The following is a 16345-nucleotide window of genomic DNA, read 5'->3' on the forward strand; positions in this document are numbered from 1 at the left end:
GCATTGGCAGGTGGGTTCCTTACCACTATACCATCTGGGAAGCAGTTTATTCTCCAGTAATTAGAGTTGCCAGATAAAATATAATAAGTACATGTTGATATTCAACACTTATTTGTTGTTCACCTAAAGTTAAATATAACTGTGCATCCTATGTTTATATTTGTTAAATCTGGCAGCTCTAGCAGTATTTGGTTTTTCCCTTCCTGTGAAATCTTACTTTGCATATGCATAACTTAGAGTTCAGTCAAAGACTCAAGGGACATTGCTGAAGATTTATGGAGATCTTGTTTTATAGGTAATTTTTCATCTATAGTACTCTGTCCTACAAATTCCTTAAATTCCAATCTCTGTCTCTTCAACAATAAAGACCCAGCTCTATCTGGGTGACCGCACTCTTTTCCACAGTCCTGAAAGGGTGCCAAAGTAGGAAGCTGGGAGAATTGTAGGGCTCATTTAATTTGCTTTCCTTCTCCCAGGAATTCCAGTTCTAAACTGCCTATTGTCCAGTGTCTGAAGACAATTGTTTATTTTAGTAGTGATAGTGAAGTACCATCTGCTCCTTCACAGACAGAAGCAAAAATCCATCTTCTGTCTTTTGAGTTTTCTGGTGGTTTTCTTTCTTTCTTGTCCAGAAATTTAAGAATTGTATAAAAAGTCAAATTTAGCAAACGTTTTGGTATCATTTAGTGCTATAAAAGACCCTTTCCAATAAATTACTATTAAATTTTCATCCATTTTCTTTTAATAATTGGTTTACTTTTTTACAGCTAAATCTTTGATTTCTCTGAATTTATTTTGATGTAAGGAGTGAAGGTTCAGTCAGTTCAGTTCAGTCACTCCGTCGTGTCTGACTCTTTGTGACCCTATGGACTGCAGCATGCCAGGCTTCCTTGTCCATCACCAACTCCTGGAGCTTGCTCAAACTCATAACCATCGAGTCGGTGATGCCATCCAACCACCTCATCTTCTGTCATCACCTATGCAGACTTTTGTTGTTGTTACTTTCAGCTACCTAGAGTAGAAGAGTAAAGACATTGATAAATTCATAAATTTGTGGACCGCATTCCCAACGAGAGGTGGATTCTACTTCCCCTCTCCGTGAATCTGATCTGTCTTAGTGATTGCCATGGCCACTTGAGAACAGCAGAGGTAATGCTTGCCAGTTCTGGGCTTAATCTTTGACAGCAGTGATAACTTCCACCTTAGTTTCTTGGAGCTCTAAGTTACCATGTCAGAGGATATTGCCAAACCTGTGGGAGAAGTTGTATGGAGGGGCTCTGGGGCTAGCTGGAGAGAAAGAGGGGGACCAAGAAGAACCCAGTCTTCTAGTTGTTTCTGCCAAAGTTCCAGGCATATGAGTGATGCTCTCTTGGATATTCTAGACTAACTCAGCTATAGCTGAATACCACTAAGACAGTCACCACCATGTGGAGCAAAATAATCACCTAGGCAGATCCTACCCAAATTCCTGCCCCCAAAATCACAAGATATAATCAGTGGTCTTGTTTTAGCCATGAGTTTTAGGGTAATCCATTATGTAACAAATTTTTAGTTTTCCCAACAATATTTTTGATTAATCTATTTTTTTCTATTCATGTGAACTGTCACCTTTATCAAACATTAAATTTTCTTTTGTAGGTTTTTTCTCAACTTTTGATTATGCTTCAATGATCTCTTTATTATTCCTTTACCAGTTCTGCAGTGGTTTACTATATAGCTTTATGATACATGTAAAATGTGGTAGAGTTAACACTCTCTCATCTCTCTTATTTTTCAGAATGCCTCTGCAGTTTGTGCATTTTCAGGTGAGGTTTTATGTACTCTTAACATGTAACAAAAACGTCACTATTAGTATTTTTACTGGTACTAAATTATACTTCAATCTATATTTAGAAAAAGTTAACATGAAATTTAGAGAAAATTTTCATTTATTTACTTTCTTTTATGAACCTCATTGGTTTAAAGTTTTTTAAGTATGTAAGCCCTCTGCATCTTCTTGGAAATTTTTACACGAATATTTGATCATTTTTGCTATCCTAAATAAAAATTAGTATTCTATAATTTTCCAGTTTATTATTCCTTGAATATAGAAAAAATTGATTTGTGTATTAATTAGAAATTATTCAATGGCTGAGTTCTTGTTTCTCATAATTTGCATTTGAAATTTGTGGTTTTCTATGTATACAGTTATTTACATCGGATCATAATTTTGCCTTTCTCTCCACGATCAACCTTTACTGGTTTTATTTCTGTATTATAGGCTCCACGAGGGCAGGGGTTTTTGTCTTTTATGTGCTGCTTTATCTATAGTGCCCGTAAGTCTGATATATGGTAGACATCCAATACATGTTTGTCAGTTAAAATTAAGAGTGCAATAATTTCGAGCTGGAGTCAGAGTGCCTGGTTTTGAATCCCGGCTCTACTATTACTGGTGTTAATCGAAATTTCATAAATGGAGACCTGATTAAAATAGAAAAGTGTTTTTTTGGGGTTTGTTAGGACTGCAGCTTGGGAGACACAGATTCAATAAGCACTTGAATTGTGTTCCTCCAGCCTCCAAAATGGAGGAAACTTATAAAGGCAAAAAAGCTGCAAGGCCAGTCAGTTACATAAGTTGTTTGTCAAGAATTACAATTGGAGCTGGCAAGCAGTGACGGTGCCTGGTAAACAAGGACTGGTTGGGGTTTGCAATGGTTGCATAGTTACAAGGGGAGACCTTGAGACCATAAAGCTGCAGCTGGCAGGTGTTGTTCTGAATATGCCTGGTGGTGTCCTTGGGTCTGGTACAGTTCAAAGAAAGTTCAAGTTCTCAGTGGTGCAGGGACACGCCTCAGACCAGATCCTCAGTAGCCACCCTACTCCATTTTTGTGTGCCTGAACTGTGATTACTTCATTATAATTTCAATTTGCCATTCTTGGATATGTTACTGCATCTCTGAGTTAAATTTTCTTAGCCTCAGTTTCCTTTTTCAACAGCAGTTTGGTGTTGGAATAGCATCTATCTTATAAAACTGTGAAGATGAAATGAATAATCATAAAAACATCTTAATGGAATACTTGGCACATAGTAGGTTCTTGATATATTTTGATCTTTCCCATTATTTCTCCTGTCTAACTGTTCTTAGTTATAGAATACAATAAAGTAATAGTAATTATAGTAAATCACTTTTGCACAATTAGAAATGCTTATAGAGTTTCACCATTAATCATAATGTCAGTTGTTGGTTTGACACAGAGATTTCTTAAATATGTTAAGGAAGATTAGATATACAAAATCCTATTATTAAGGTTTTGATTTAGAATATTTGTAAGATTTGGTAAAATTATTTATTGAAATAATCATATTATTTCTTCCTTAACCGTTTAATAGAGTTTAAAAATTTTAATAGAGTTTATAGCACTATAGTTTTTACTATTGAAAAATTATGTTCTTTAGGCGTTAGGAATCCAAATAATCTTTCAGGACAAAGATTTTAAAAAATTACACTTATCACAGAAACATGATTCTATGTACTTCCTTAAAAAGTAATAATCAGTTCTCACAATAACAAGATCTTTGAACTGGCCTAATCTGTGATGCTTCTTGAGATTTCAGAGTTCTGGTACAGATTCATAGTTCATGTAAAGAATCTGAGGTTACCACATTTATCTCAAAGAGGAGATTTTTAGAGGCAAGAGCTTGGACTTTCTGCATTTCCACAATAGAACTGACTATAGAGTTTATTCTTTGTCCCAGGTATTTCATATATCTTTCTCCCAATATTTTATTCTGAAAATAATTTAAACTAAAATAATTTTTGAAAATCCTTTCAAAAATTGTATAGCAGCGTATATTTAGTGAATGATGAGTATGTATTTCATCTTTTGAAAAAATTCAGCTCTATTGAGATATAATTGATGTATAACATCATATGTTTCAAGTGTATAACATAATGATTTGATATTTATATTTATTACAAAATGATTACCACAATGAGTTTGGTTAACATAATTCACCTTACCTAATTATAATGTTTTCTTGTGATGAGAACTTTTAAGATCTACTCTCTTAGCAACTTTCAAATATACTACTGAGTATTGTTAACTATAGTCACCATGCTGTATATTACACCCCCAGAACTTATATATATGCATATACATATATATCTTATAAAACTGGAAGTTTGTACATTTTTACCACCTTCACATTAACCCTTCTTTTGTATAGACCCTTCCTTCTTAGCAGTTTTGCTTGCTGTTTCATTTCACTTTCAACTCAAACTGCTAGTGTCAGCCTACCCATCTCATTAGTAGTAAAAGGATCAACATTTATAATATACAGAGGCCATTAAAATGCCTTCCTGTTGATTTGGGTTCTGGCTACTATGGTCCTTAGAAGAAGCAAATCAAAGAACCACATTTTCTCCAAATCCCAACCTGTTAGCCTGATAAAAGTATTTTCCCCTAAACTTGTGAGTTTATTTATATTAAAAAGTTTCATAAAAATCAAATCATATTTAAAAAGAGCAAACTACATGAAATTGGGACTATTTCAGGAAACTTCCAGTCCCCTCACTAAAGTTTGAAATGTGCTCTGTCAATTCATTCCTGGTTTAATTTCCATGTGTATATTGGCCTTTTATGAGTTTTTCCACCTGGGTGCAGTGGATACTTTATCTTTTCTTGTGTATACATCCTTCATTTTTCAAATGTTCATTCCAGGACCTGAGATGATTGCACTCCTGTATTGCTGAAGCCAGAGTTCCAAACATGTTGGGTGATCATTTTGAGGGCCAGTATATTGTTTCACCAGAGCCCCACATTCTCTGACTATTACTGCCCATCTGCTGAAGCTGACTGTGTTTTCTCCTCACTGATATCCCCAGTTAACCTGAAGCTACCCTCCAGAAAGCAGCAATAAAAGCTGGGTGGTTTATGGGATTGTGTATTTGCTTTGCAACTGTTCTCCAGTACCACATTTCTGGGCTAGTAATTTTCAAACATTAATTTGTTATGGTAGTATAAGACTCTTCAAATATCATCTTACATGGTAGTCCACAAGGTAAACTAGATGAAAAAGTTGTTGCTCTGGTTGATGTAGGGATAGGGCCTGGAGTCCTGTGAGCTCAGAGTTCCGCATCTCCTATTCGCTTATGTAGAACAGGTCTAGGTAGAAGTTCTCGTGTGAAGGTCTCAAGATGGCAAAGTCACAAATAATAGACCTTAAGAGGAATGCTTCTGTTAATGGGTTTTGTTTGACCTCTATACTGTTCTTATTAACTGTATTTTTTTCCCGAGCTGCTTTATTTTCAAAGAAATCACAATGAACTCTTTCAGCTGCTTAACTTGATGCTTTACCTCTACACTTCTAAATATTATGTGTTTACTGCCATTTTTCTTCTTTACTTTTTACTTGTTAATATTTATAAACATACCAAGAAGGTTGGTATTTGGAGACACAAAATCCAGAATCTGAACTACATGTCAACCAAAAGGTGGAAAGGTGTGTTTTACTGTAACTTACCATCAACCAATTTCTTTCCACCCCTTAACTGAGGGATTTGAGAATGTCTTCTACAGTACCCTTGTAGATTTTCTTTGACCAGTTCAGTTCAGTTCAGTTCAGTCCCTCAGTCGTGTCCGACTCTCCGCGACGCCATGAATCATAGCACACCAGGCCTCCCTGTCCATCACCAACTCCCGGAGTTCACTCAAACTCATGTCCACAGAGTCGGTGATGCCATCCAGCCATCTCATTCTCAGTCGTCCTCTTTTCCTCCTGCCCCCATCAGAGTCTTTTCCAGTGGGTCAACTCGTCACATGAGGTGGCCAAAGTATTGGAGTTTCAGCTTTAGCATCAGTCCTTCCAATGAACACCCAGGATTGATCTCCTTTAGAATGGACTGGTTGGATCTCCTTGCAGTCCAAGGGACTCTCAAGAGTCTTCTCCAGCACCACAGTTCAAAAGCATCAATTCTTTGGCGATCAGCTTTCTTCACGGTCCAACTCTCACATCCATACATGACCACGGGAAAAACCATAGCCTTCACTAGACGGACCTTTGTTGGCAAAGTAATGTCTCTGCTTTTTAATATACTATCAAGGTTGGTCATAACTTTCCTTCCAAAGAGTAAGCGTCTTTTAATTTCATGGCTGCAGTCAGCATCCGCAGTGATTTTGGAGCCCAGAAAAATAAAGTCTGACACTGTTTCCACTGTTTTTCCATCTATTTCCCATGAAGGAACCTAAAATGGTTTCAAAAAGGACAAATTGCTATATCTTCCTGAGCTTAGCAATTTCACAATTAAATTTTCATATCAATTAATTTTGACCAAAGGGCAATGATCCCCTTCTTAAGTATACATTTGTTACATTGTGCCTTGTGCTCATTAGTGTCTGACTCTGAGACCCCATGGAATGTAGCCCGCCAGTCTCCTCTGTCCATGGAATTTTCCAGGCAAGGATACTGGAGTGGGTATTCATTTCCTCCTCCAGAGGATCTTTGCAACCCAGGGATTGAATCCATGTCTCCTGTGTCTCCTGCATTGCAGGCAAATTCTTTACTGGCTGAGCCATCAGAAAATCCATTTCTTAAGTATCAATTCAGTTCAGTTCAGTCGCTTAGTTGTGTCCGACTCCTTGCGACCCCATAAATCACAGCACACCAGGCCACCCTGCCCAGGCCACCAACTCCCGGAGTTCACTCAAACTCATGTCCATCGAGTAGGTGATGCCATACAGTCATCTCATTCTCTGTCGTCCCCTTCTCCTCCTGACCCCAATCCCTCCCAGCAATGGGCAGGAATCCCTTAGAAGAAATGGAGTAGCCATCATGGTCAACAAAAGAGTCCGAAATGCAGTACTTGGATGCAATCTTATAAATGACAGAATGATTTCTGTTCGTTTCCAAGGCAAACCATTCAATATTACAGTAATCCAAGCCTATGCCCCAAGCAGTAGAGTGTTCATTGGAGGGACTGATGCTAAAGCTGAAACTCCAATACTTTCTTAAGTATTCTTCAGGTTTTTTCCTCAATATTTTCATTGTTACTGGCTGCAGTTTACTTTCTTTTAATATATATTCCATTATCATTTGTATATATTGAAAGTATAATAAATTTTTCTGTAATAATTTCAATTGAATGAATTTGGGTTTTTTTGGTTATACAAGTAAATATTGTTGTTTATTTGTATAAAATATGGACTATTTTGCCAATTTCCTTTTCTTCTTTTTCTGTATTTGTACTGGAAAATTTGTATCTCCCTTTTTTTTTTTTTGGTCTTTTTGCCTTGGCTGGGACTTTCGGAACAATAATGATACATAAATTTGATTGTGGCCACCCTTTGGTTGCTCCAGCCTTAATAGGAATTCTTTAATAGCTTGGGCTTCCCTGGTAGTTCAGCTGGTAAAGAATCCACCTACAATGCAGGAGACCCAGGTTCAATTCCTGGGTTGGGAATATCCACTGGAGAAGGGATAGATTACCCACTCCAGTATTCTTGGGCTTCCCTGGTGGCTCAGCTGGTGAAGAATCTGCCTGAAATGCAGGAGACCTGGATTCAACCCCTGGGTTGGGAAGATCCCCTGGAGAAGGAAATGGCTACCCACTCCAGTATTCTGGCCTGGAGAATTCCATGGACTCTATAGTCCTTTGGGTTGCAAAGAGTCAGACATGACTGAACAATTTTAATAATAGAGGCAGTGAGTTTTATTCCTGGTCTAGGATATAGGACTCCCCACATACTATGTGGTGAGGCCAAAAGATTTAAAAAAATTGTTTCGGGTATATTCACAATTGCTTGTTGAAGTATTTTTGTGATAGCTGTTTACAAATCCTGTGAGGTAACACCAAAGTCTGTGTCATCTCACTGTTGACATTTGTTGACGGCCTTTTCTAATTCAAGTTGAGATTATCCTGGTTCTCTGCAGGATAGTGATGTCATTTGTATCCTGGAGATTACTCTGTTTCCTCTTTACCTTCTTTTGTGCAGATATTCATCCTGTGTAGATTTGCATTTGTTAAATGTGAACAATCACATTACACTACACTTGTTGAGTGCTGTCTTGGCATTTCACTTTTTCGTACAAAGAGCCTCTCTGAGAAACCCCACATACTTTGGCTAAATTCACTGTCCAATTTATAATTACAATTCTTTTCTTACTGCTGTTATCTGACTTTTAACATCTCTTACTTTTAAAGTCCATAGATATTTATTTTTTTTAAAGACTATTTTATTATTTATCTTCTCCCACAGAGGGTTGCCAGGCCATTTCCATCTGTCCCACCGTTTCCAGCCCTGTTCTCAGCAGCTAATTAGAGTACAGATATTTAGCTTGCTGTTTTGGTTATTTATTCATTAAGTTGTGTCTGACTCTTTGCGACCCCATGGACCACAGCACACCAGGCTTCCCTGTGCTCCTCTATCTCCTGGAGTTTGCTCAAATTCATGTCCATTGAGTTGGTGATGCTATCTGACCACTTTGTCTTCTGCCGCCCCCTTTTCCTCTTGCCCTTAATCTTCCGGGTCTTTTCATCAGGGTCTTTTCCAACGTGTCTGCGCTTTGTATCAGGTGACAGAAGTATTGGAGCTTCAGCTTCAGCCTCAATCCTTCCAATGAGTATTCAGGGTTGATTTCCTTTAGGATTGAGTTTGATCTCCTTGCTGTCCAAGGGACTGTGCATAGTCTTCTCCACCACCGTGGTTCGAAAGGATAAATTCTTTGGTGCTAAGTATTTAATACTCTTCAAATCTTCCTGAGATATGAAATTTTGCAGGGTCGTCAGGCTCTCTCACACTCAACTCTCATAGACAGCCTGGGATTCTGACTTTCTTTCCCAGTCATTTCTTTCCCGTAGCCCCACCATCCTTCCTTCTCTAGGGCACCTGAACTGCCTTCGAGAGAGCATATTTGTACCCACACTCAGTTTAGCAACAACTGTTGCTAATTAACTTATTCAGATTACTTCTTCTAGAAGAGTGATGTGAAAGTGGAAGTTGCTCAGTCGTGTCTGATTTTTGCGATCCCATGGACTGTATAGTCTGTGGAATTCTCCAGGCCAGAATACTGCAGTGGGTAGCTGTTCCCTTCTCCAGGGGATCTTCCCAACCCAGGGATTGAACCCAGGTCTCCTGAGTTGCAGGTGGATTCTTTATCAGCTGAGCCACAAGGGAAGCCCTAGAAGAGTGATGTAATAGCTTCTAAATATGGACAGAACTGCTTTTGAGCATTGTGAAATTATTCAACTGGCAAAGTAAGCACTAAAATCAAAGTTAAACCACTTTCTCACCTACACTTAGGCTCTAGACTCTGGAGGAGGAAGGCCAGTAGGAAGGAAGAGAGGGTGGGAAGAGAGACTCAGAGAGATTCCAGATGGTCCCTGAAGTGAGAGCCCAAAGGCCCCTTTCACATCTCAGAAAGATTCAGGGAGTATTAAAAAGTTAGTAAAATATGTATATTCTAATCAACAATTGGATCTAGCTGGACCAGGTGGGATGTGAAAATGACCTGACAGCATAGGTAGGAAAAGAAAAATAGTAAAACAATTGCAGAACTTGCAAAATAGAAGAGATGCTAAATATTCAGTGATAGAAATAGTAAGCAGGTCTTCCCTAGTGGTCCAGTGCTTAAGAACCTCCCTGACAATGCAGGGGACATGGGTTCAATACCCAGTCCGGGAAGATCCCACATGCTGTAGAGCAACTAAGCCTGTGTGCCACTGCTACCGAAGCCCGAGTCCTCTAGAGCCTGTGCTACACAACAAGAGAAGCTACCACAATGAGAAACTCACACACTACAACTGAAGAGTAACCCCCACTCACCACAACCTGAGAAAGCCTGCATGCAGCAATGAAGACCCGGCGCAGCCAAATAGAGAAAGAGTGAGCAAATGGACAATCTCCCTGCTCTCCTAATTTAATTTTTCTTATTTTATTCATATCCAGGATATAGTCTTCTCATTTTAAAGTGTGTGATAAGTGTTTCTTTCTTGCAGACCAGATAGTGGTGTCTTGGGATTTGAATGTGTAAACTTGATAGGAAATGGAGGCCTTTTACATGGGAACACTGTGCCAGAGAGGGCCTCCTCCTATCTAACTGGGCTGGTGAATAATGTGTTGAGCAAGGCGAGCCTGCTCTTCACTGCTATTCATGCAGGAACTTGTTTTAACTGTGCTTCCCTCATTAGGCAGATCAGTGGCCTGTAGGTGGCTGAGTGCATGAGTAAATAAAACTATAATAATATGGAGGACTTGGCCTAGCACCTCAAACCTATTTTCAGGCTGACTTCATGACGGGTGATAGAGGGGCAGTAGGAATGGGAGGAGAGGAAAGTACTTTGCTGGGAGGAGGAAAAAAAGGGTATAGGTCCCTAACACATTGAAAAAATGAGGTCCCTGGAGACTGATGGATGGGCTGCTCTGCTGAGCCTGTGCCTCCCAGACAGGTGTGCAGTTGTGTGCATGCATTATGTTTATGTGCTAGCACTGCAGCTGTCTGTGTTTCTCTAGCCTTGTGCCTTCAGCTTCTTATCTGTGTTCCACATGGCATCTCAATATCTGGCCTCTGCCCAGCTCAGTCTGTGGGGTTTTTTTTTTTTTTCTTTTTTAAAAAAGCAGCCATTTACAATTTAAAAAAAATATTTTGATTTCTTTATTTGACTGCACTGGGTCTTAGTTACTACAGGTGGGATCTTTAGTCTTGGCATGTGAACTGTGTGTTGCTGCATGGGTGATCCAATTCCCTCACCCGGGATGGAACCCAGGCCCCTTCATTGAGACCATGGACTCTTAGCCACTGGACCCCCAGGGAAGTCGCTCAGTCTGCTTTCTAGCCATCTTCCCACTCCCCCATCTTGTTTCTGTTAGTGGGCCTGGATATTTGATTAAGGAGTTCTGAGGACAATCCATTTCTTTACCAATCAACCCCCCACCAATTCCTCTCATTATCTCCATCCTGCTTATCAAACCTGGTCCCAGAAGACCTGAGAAGCTGACTTCTCTTGAGGAGGCACCGTCCCAAAGTGTTTGCATTTTTAGAGGCAACCAAGTGAAAGTGTTAGTTGCTCAGTCCTGTCAGACTCTTTGTGACGACCCCATGGACTGTGGCCCACCAGGGTCCTCTGTCCATGGGATTCTTCAGACAAGAATACTAGAGTGGGTAGCCATTCCCTTTTCCAGGAAATCTTCCCAGCCTGAGAATCGAACCAGGGTCTCCTGCATTACAGGCAGACTCTTTACCATTTGAGCCACCAGGGCAGCCCCTAAGAGGCAACAAACTTCATGTCAAACAAAGCAATCTCTAATTATATTGCTTTAGGCATCAGTAGAAAGAAGAACGCTCTTTGGAGAAGACTGAAGGGAGAGATCCTATGGGAGTTTAGAATTTTGACTTAATAACTAAATCACCATTTTTCTGTCTATAAAATGCAAATTATAATAATATATAACAGAATTTTTGAGGTTTAAAGTGAGAGTGCCTATATCAAGTCTCGTGTCACATACAAAAATAAGTGTTTAATAAATGTCTGCTGCTGCTTCTGTGGTGGCAACTATTCAGCTATGTCTCTGTACTGGGCACTGGGCCAGGCAGTGGGGAGACCACCAAATACAATAATAACAAGATCATTCTCCAGACCCCTAGGAGCTCAACCCAAGGAGAGACCATTAGCATTTTGACAGCCTGGTTCATTCTTCCCTAAAATGTTCTCATACATGTTACCTCACTTCACTCTCATTTTTTGCCAGGTATGTGTAATTTTCTTGGTTTCCAAGAGACTGGAAGATTCCAAATGACTTGCCCGAGTTCCACACCCAATCTGGAGCAGACTTTTTTTTTAAGTGAACATGACTCAAAGCTATGTATATCACAGCAAAATACATTTATTGCAAATAATCCTTACCATATTACTGAGCTCAGGACCATGGGAGGGGAGGACCCATGAAACCAAGAGAAAATTCTGCAAGTTTTTCTATTTAAAGCATGCATCTGAGTTGTGACTCAGAAAACATGACCAATGTAAATGTAACAGGATAATAGGAAATCATCAAAAATGCTTCTCAAAACAGATTTTATTCATGCTGTCACACCAGAAGCGCCACAGGCGAGTTCTCTCTCCTCCTTACCTTCAGTATGTATGTTTAAATGGGGTAGAGGTTAGTGGAGGGTAGCTTAGCATGAATAGACAGTCAAATAAGCTACCCTTCATAAAAGCGAGCACTTAATTAATTCAAGAACACACCTGTCACTTTAATTATGATTCTGTCAATAAATTTTAGTGCCTATGAGAGGTGCTAAAGTGAAATTACATTTCACCTTTCCTGGCACGATAACGAAGGAGGATGAAATCTGTAGTCAATGACTGTATCCCTGCTGCCTCCATAGGGGACCTGAATATCAGAGCCAAGATCTAATTAAATCTCGTGGTTTGCTCCTATGTATTTCACAGCTTTTGTTGCTACTGTGCATGAGATCTATTTTTCTATTTAATGATGAATGTTAACATATACCATTACATTTTCATGGCTCATTTTGGCAACCCCAAATTTGATTGTCTCTTAAAGATCACTCTATTGCTCTGTCCCCTTGAGGATGGAAAGTTGACTGTGATGGTGACAGAGGAGGAGAACGTTGTGGGGAAAGCAATTTTGCATCAAGTGTGGGGTGGAGGTATCTGGGTCCTTCAGCATGGCATTGGAGGAGCTCTGAGAGTGCAGCCCTGAGCACCATTTGCCTGGGAATTGTGGCAGTAGGGTCTCCACTATAGGACCTCCCCCTCCACAGTTTCACATATATAGTGTGAGTGGGCATTCCTGGTTGCGTGGCTTCAGACTCTACCCCACTGCCTTCCCACAAATTTTGTGAACTGGCCAATATCCTTTCACATGCTCCTTTCTTATTTAAGCCAAGCCTAGTCCCTTGCCCACAATCTGTGGATTGCTTTGTAGCAGGTAAAAAGAATTTGATAGGTTATACACACTGACATGGTTTCCCAGGTGGTGTTAGTGGTAAAGAACTTGCCTACCCACGCAGGAGACATAAGAGACATGGGTTCGATCCCTGGGTTGGGAAGATCCGCTAGAGGAGGAAATGGCAACCCACTCCAGAATTCTTGCTTGGAGAATCCCATGAACAGAGGAGCCTGGTGGGCTACAGTCCATGTTGTTCAGTTGCTCAGTTGTGTCCAACTCTTTGTGACCCCATGGACTGCAGCACACCAGGCTTCTCTGTCCTTCACCATCACCTGGAACTTGCTCAAACTCATATCCATTGACACAGTAATGCCATCCAATCATCTTGTCCTCTGTCGTTCCCTTCTCCTCTTTCCTTCAATCTTTCCCGGCATCAGGGTCTTTTCTAATGAGTCAGCTCTTGAATCAGGTGGCCCAAGTACTGGAGCTTCAGCTTCAGCATCAGTCCTTCCAATGAATATTCAGGACTGATTTCCTTTAGGATTGACTGGTTGGATCTCCTTTCAGTCCAAGGGAATCTCAAGAGTCTTCTCCAACACTACAGTTCAAATACATCTATTCTTCAGTACCCAGCCTTCTTTATGGTCGAACTCTCACATCCATACATGACTACTAGAAAACCCGTAGGGTTGCAAAGAGTCAGACATGACTGAGTGACTAACACACATTGACAAGGAATTCCCGAAACATTATTATGTGATAAAAGCAAAATGCAGTATCACCGAACAGGGTGACATATTTCTTCATGTATGTGTATATTTGTAACTGTGTAAAAAACTTCTTGGAGAAGGAAATGGCAACCCACTCCAGTGTTCTTGCCTGGAGAATCCCAGGGACGGGGGAGCCTGGTGGGCTTCCATCTATGGGGTCACACAGAGTCGGACACGACTGACCTGACTTAGCAAAAAACTTCTAAGAGATAACAAAAGCAAATGATAATAGTGGCCACCTCTGGGGAAGGCAGTGGGGGAAATAAGTGTAGACTTGTGTCTTTCACTCTGTATACTTTCTCTTGAATTTTTTACAAAAGGAATGCTTTCAAGTATTGCTTATGTATTCAACACAGCAAAGCAAAACAAACAGAAAAGATAAAATCAGTGGGCCTGAGTACAGCAAATAGAGAACAGGAGCCTCCAGCTCATTATCAGCTTGATTCCACTGAACAAATACTATGAGCACTGTGCTATGAGCTGTTGTTGTTTAGTCACCGACTCGTGTCCGACTCTTTTGCCACACCATGGACTGTAGCCCCTCAGGTTCCTCTGTCCATGGAATTCTCCAGGCAAGAATACTGATGTGTGTGTTTAGAATACTGGAGTGGGTTGCCATTTCCTTCTCCAGGCTACCTTCCCGACCCTGTGACCGAACCCGCATCTCCTGCATTGGCAAGCAGATTCTTGACCACTGAGCCACCAGGAAGACGATCAGTGAACCAGACAAACAGATAAATATTATACAGTGTTGTAAATGGGAGGATAACAATATGAAGAAGGTTTGTGCGGAGCCCCTGCTCACCCACCCCAGGAAGAATGAAAGAGGTAGAGCAAAAACTTCCTTGAGAAGGTGACACAACTCTCCAAGTCTTGAAGAGTAAGAGAAAAGAAGAGAAGGAAGGGTTCAGAGTGGGTTTGGTGTGCTATGAAGTACAAGCAGCATTATAACTCCCCTCTAGCTCATCCTCAGCAAAGCTGGTTTTCCCCACCACGTGAACAAGACAGCCAAAGCAGACCACATCAGAGAGAACTGTTAACAAGCAGCAGCACATCAGAGCATTCAATCTAAGCCCAAATAGCCACAGGCGGCACAGGCAGTTTCCAAGGCGAACTTGGAGACAGCTGTCTCCATCTCCAGGAGTAATGCAGAAACCAAGAGGCTTCCTTGGGGCAACTTTGTCATAACTATCACCGGCATGTTTTCCAGGCAGTGTGGGGGCATTCACTGAGTGTTCACAGTGTTATAAACTATTGAGTCCTTTATACAAAGATCACAGGATCAGGTTGCATAAGCTCTGGCGGATAAATAGCTAATGCTTTTCCTCCTCGTCCTACACCCTAAACCTGTGACCTTGTCCCACTTTCTTGCTTTCTACCTCATTCCATATTCCTTTCCCTCATGGCGCCTACTAGTGGCCACCCCCATGCCTTTCAGTAGTCAGGACCTCCCAAACTCTTCTCGGTAACCCTACCTTTCAGCTTCTGTTTGAACATCCAGACTTTTCCTCAGTCTCAGCAGCCAAGTTTTGACACTCCCAGTATGACTTGTTTCGGTCTAGCTGAGTCTTGGAGCCAGTCTGGTAAAGTCAGCTTTCCAGTGTGATGATGGAAGATGATGGCTTGATGAGTAACTCCCTCCAGGTAAGAGATGCATATTTTAATCAAGTCTCTAGGGCAAGCAATCTCTTAAGCCCAAAGAGGAAAACCAATACATGGGGAATTTAACCATGGGATTGCTCCACCCCCGCCGCCCCACCATTCTGGTCAGAATTAGTCACCTGGGCTGTGTACCTGCTGTTCTAGGTCATCCTCTTGTCCAGCCCAGTTAGGTGCCTGTGACTATCCCCACTCTAGTCTGTGAGCTCCCTGAGGGCAGCCCTCAACATGAACCTCCTGTCGTAGAGCTCAATGAAAGTCAGCTTGAGCTCACTCATCCCAAGAAGTTTTGAACTCCAACTGTGGGCAAGAAGCTGCTAGTTCTGGGGACAAAAAAAAAAAGAAATGCTCTAAAGGAGTCCACTGTGTGTAGAACAGTTCTTTTTCCTGATTCATGAGGGTTTATATATAATGGGAGAGAAGAGATGGTCCAGGCATAAATAAACCCACTGCAAAGCCAAACACATACAAGTAACAGTGTTTCTCATATCACAGCAGCAGTTAAGCTGAGTGAAATATATGGACAGGTCTCTGATACTAGAAGAACAGTCTTACATTCAAATAGAATGGTGGGTTTTCCCCCTTAATTTTCTATTTTATTATGAAGCATTTTGAATAATAAAGATAACAATATAGAAAATATCTTTACTACCAAGCCACCTGGGAAGCCCAGGAGTTGTTTTAGGTTCCTTTAATTCATTAAATCTCTTAATCTTTACTACAGCCTTTCGAGGGACATAGTATTGAGTTGGCCAAAAGGTTGTTCTGGCTTTTCTGTACCATCTTACCCCAAGCAAACTATTTGGCCAACCCAGCTTTTTGGCCAACTCAGGTTTATATTTTGAGGTTATGAATGCTGGGATGAAGTAAGTACCCTAGCCAAGATGACAGAGCCAAGACATGGCAGAGGCAGGACTTCAGAAAAAATCCTAGGGGCCTCCAGAGCCCACGGTGTTACACAAAGAGAGATGACACCCTCAAGAAAACACACAAAACTAATTTCTGCCAAAAATTATAACTTGAATCTC

General features: G+C 40.7%; 1 long non-coding RNA gene across 2 annotated transcripts in view; it reads left to right on the top strand.

Moving 5' to 3' along the window:
• The first annotated feature begins 243 nt into the window (after nucleotides 1-243).
• Nucleotides 244-16345, top strand: part of LOC129537039 (uncharacterized) — a 30608-nt gene continuing 14506 nt past the window's right edge. For both annotated transcript variants that reach the window (XR_008681916.2, XR_008681917.2), the window contains exons 1-2: nucleotides 244-295; nucleotides 1778-1805. This is a non-coding gene — a long non-coding RNA (uncharacterized LOC129537039). The remainder of the gene's footprint in view (nucleotides 296-1777; nucleotides 1806-16345) is intronic.

This window comes from Moschus berezovskii, chromosome 6 (genome assembly GCF_049115385.1).
Source record: "Moschus berezovskii isolate FMDL1 chromosome 6, NW_MosBer_1.0, whole genome shotgun sequence".
Classification (NCBI taxonomy): domain Eukaryota; kingdom Metazoa; phylum Chordata; class Mammalia; order Artiodactyla; family Moschidae; genus Moschus; species Moschus berezovskii.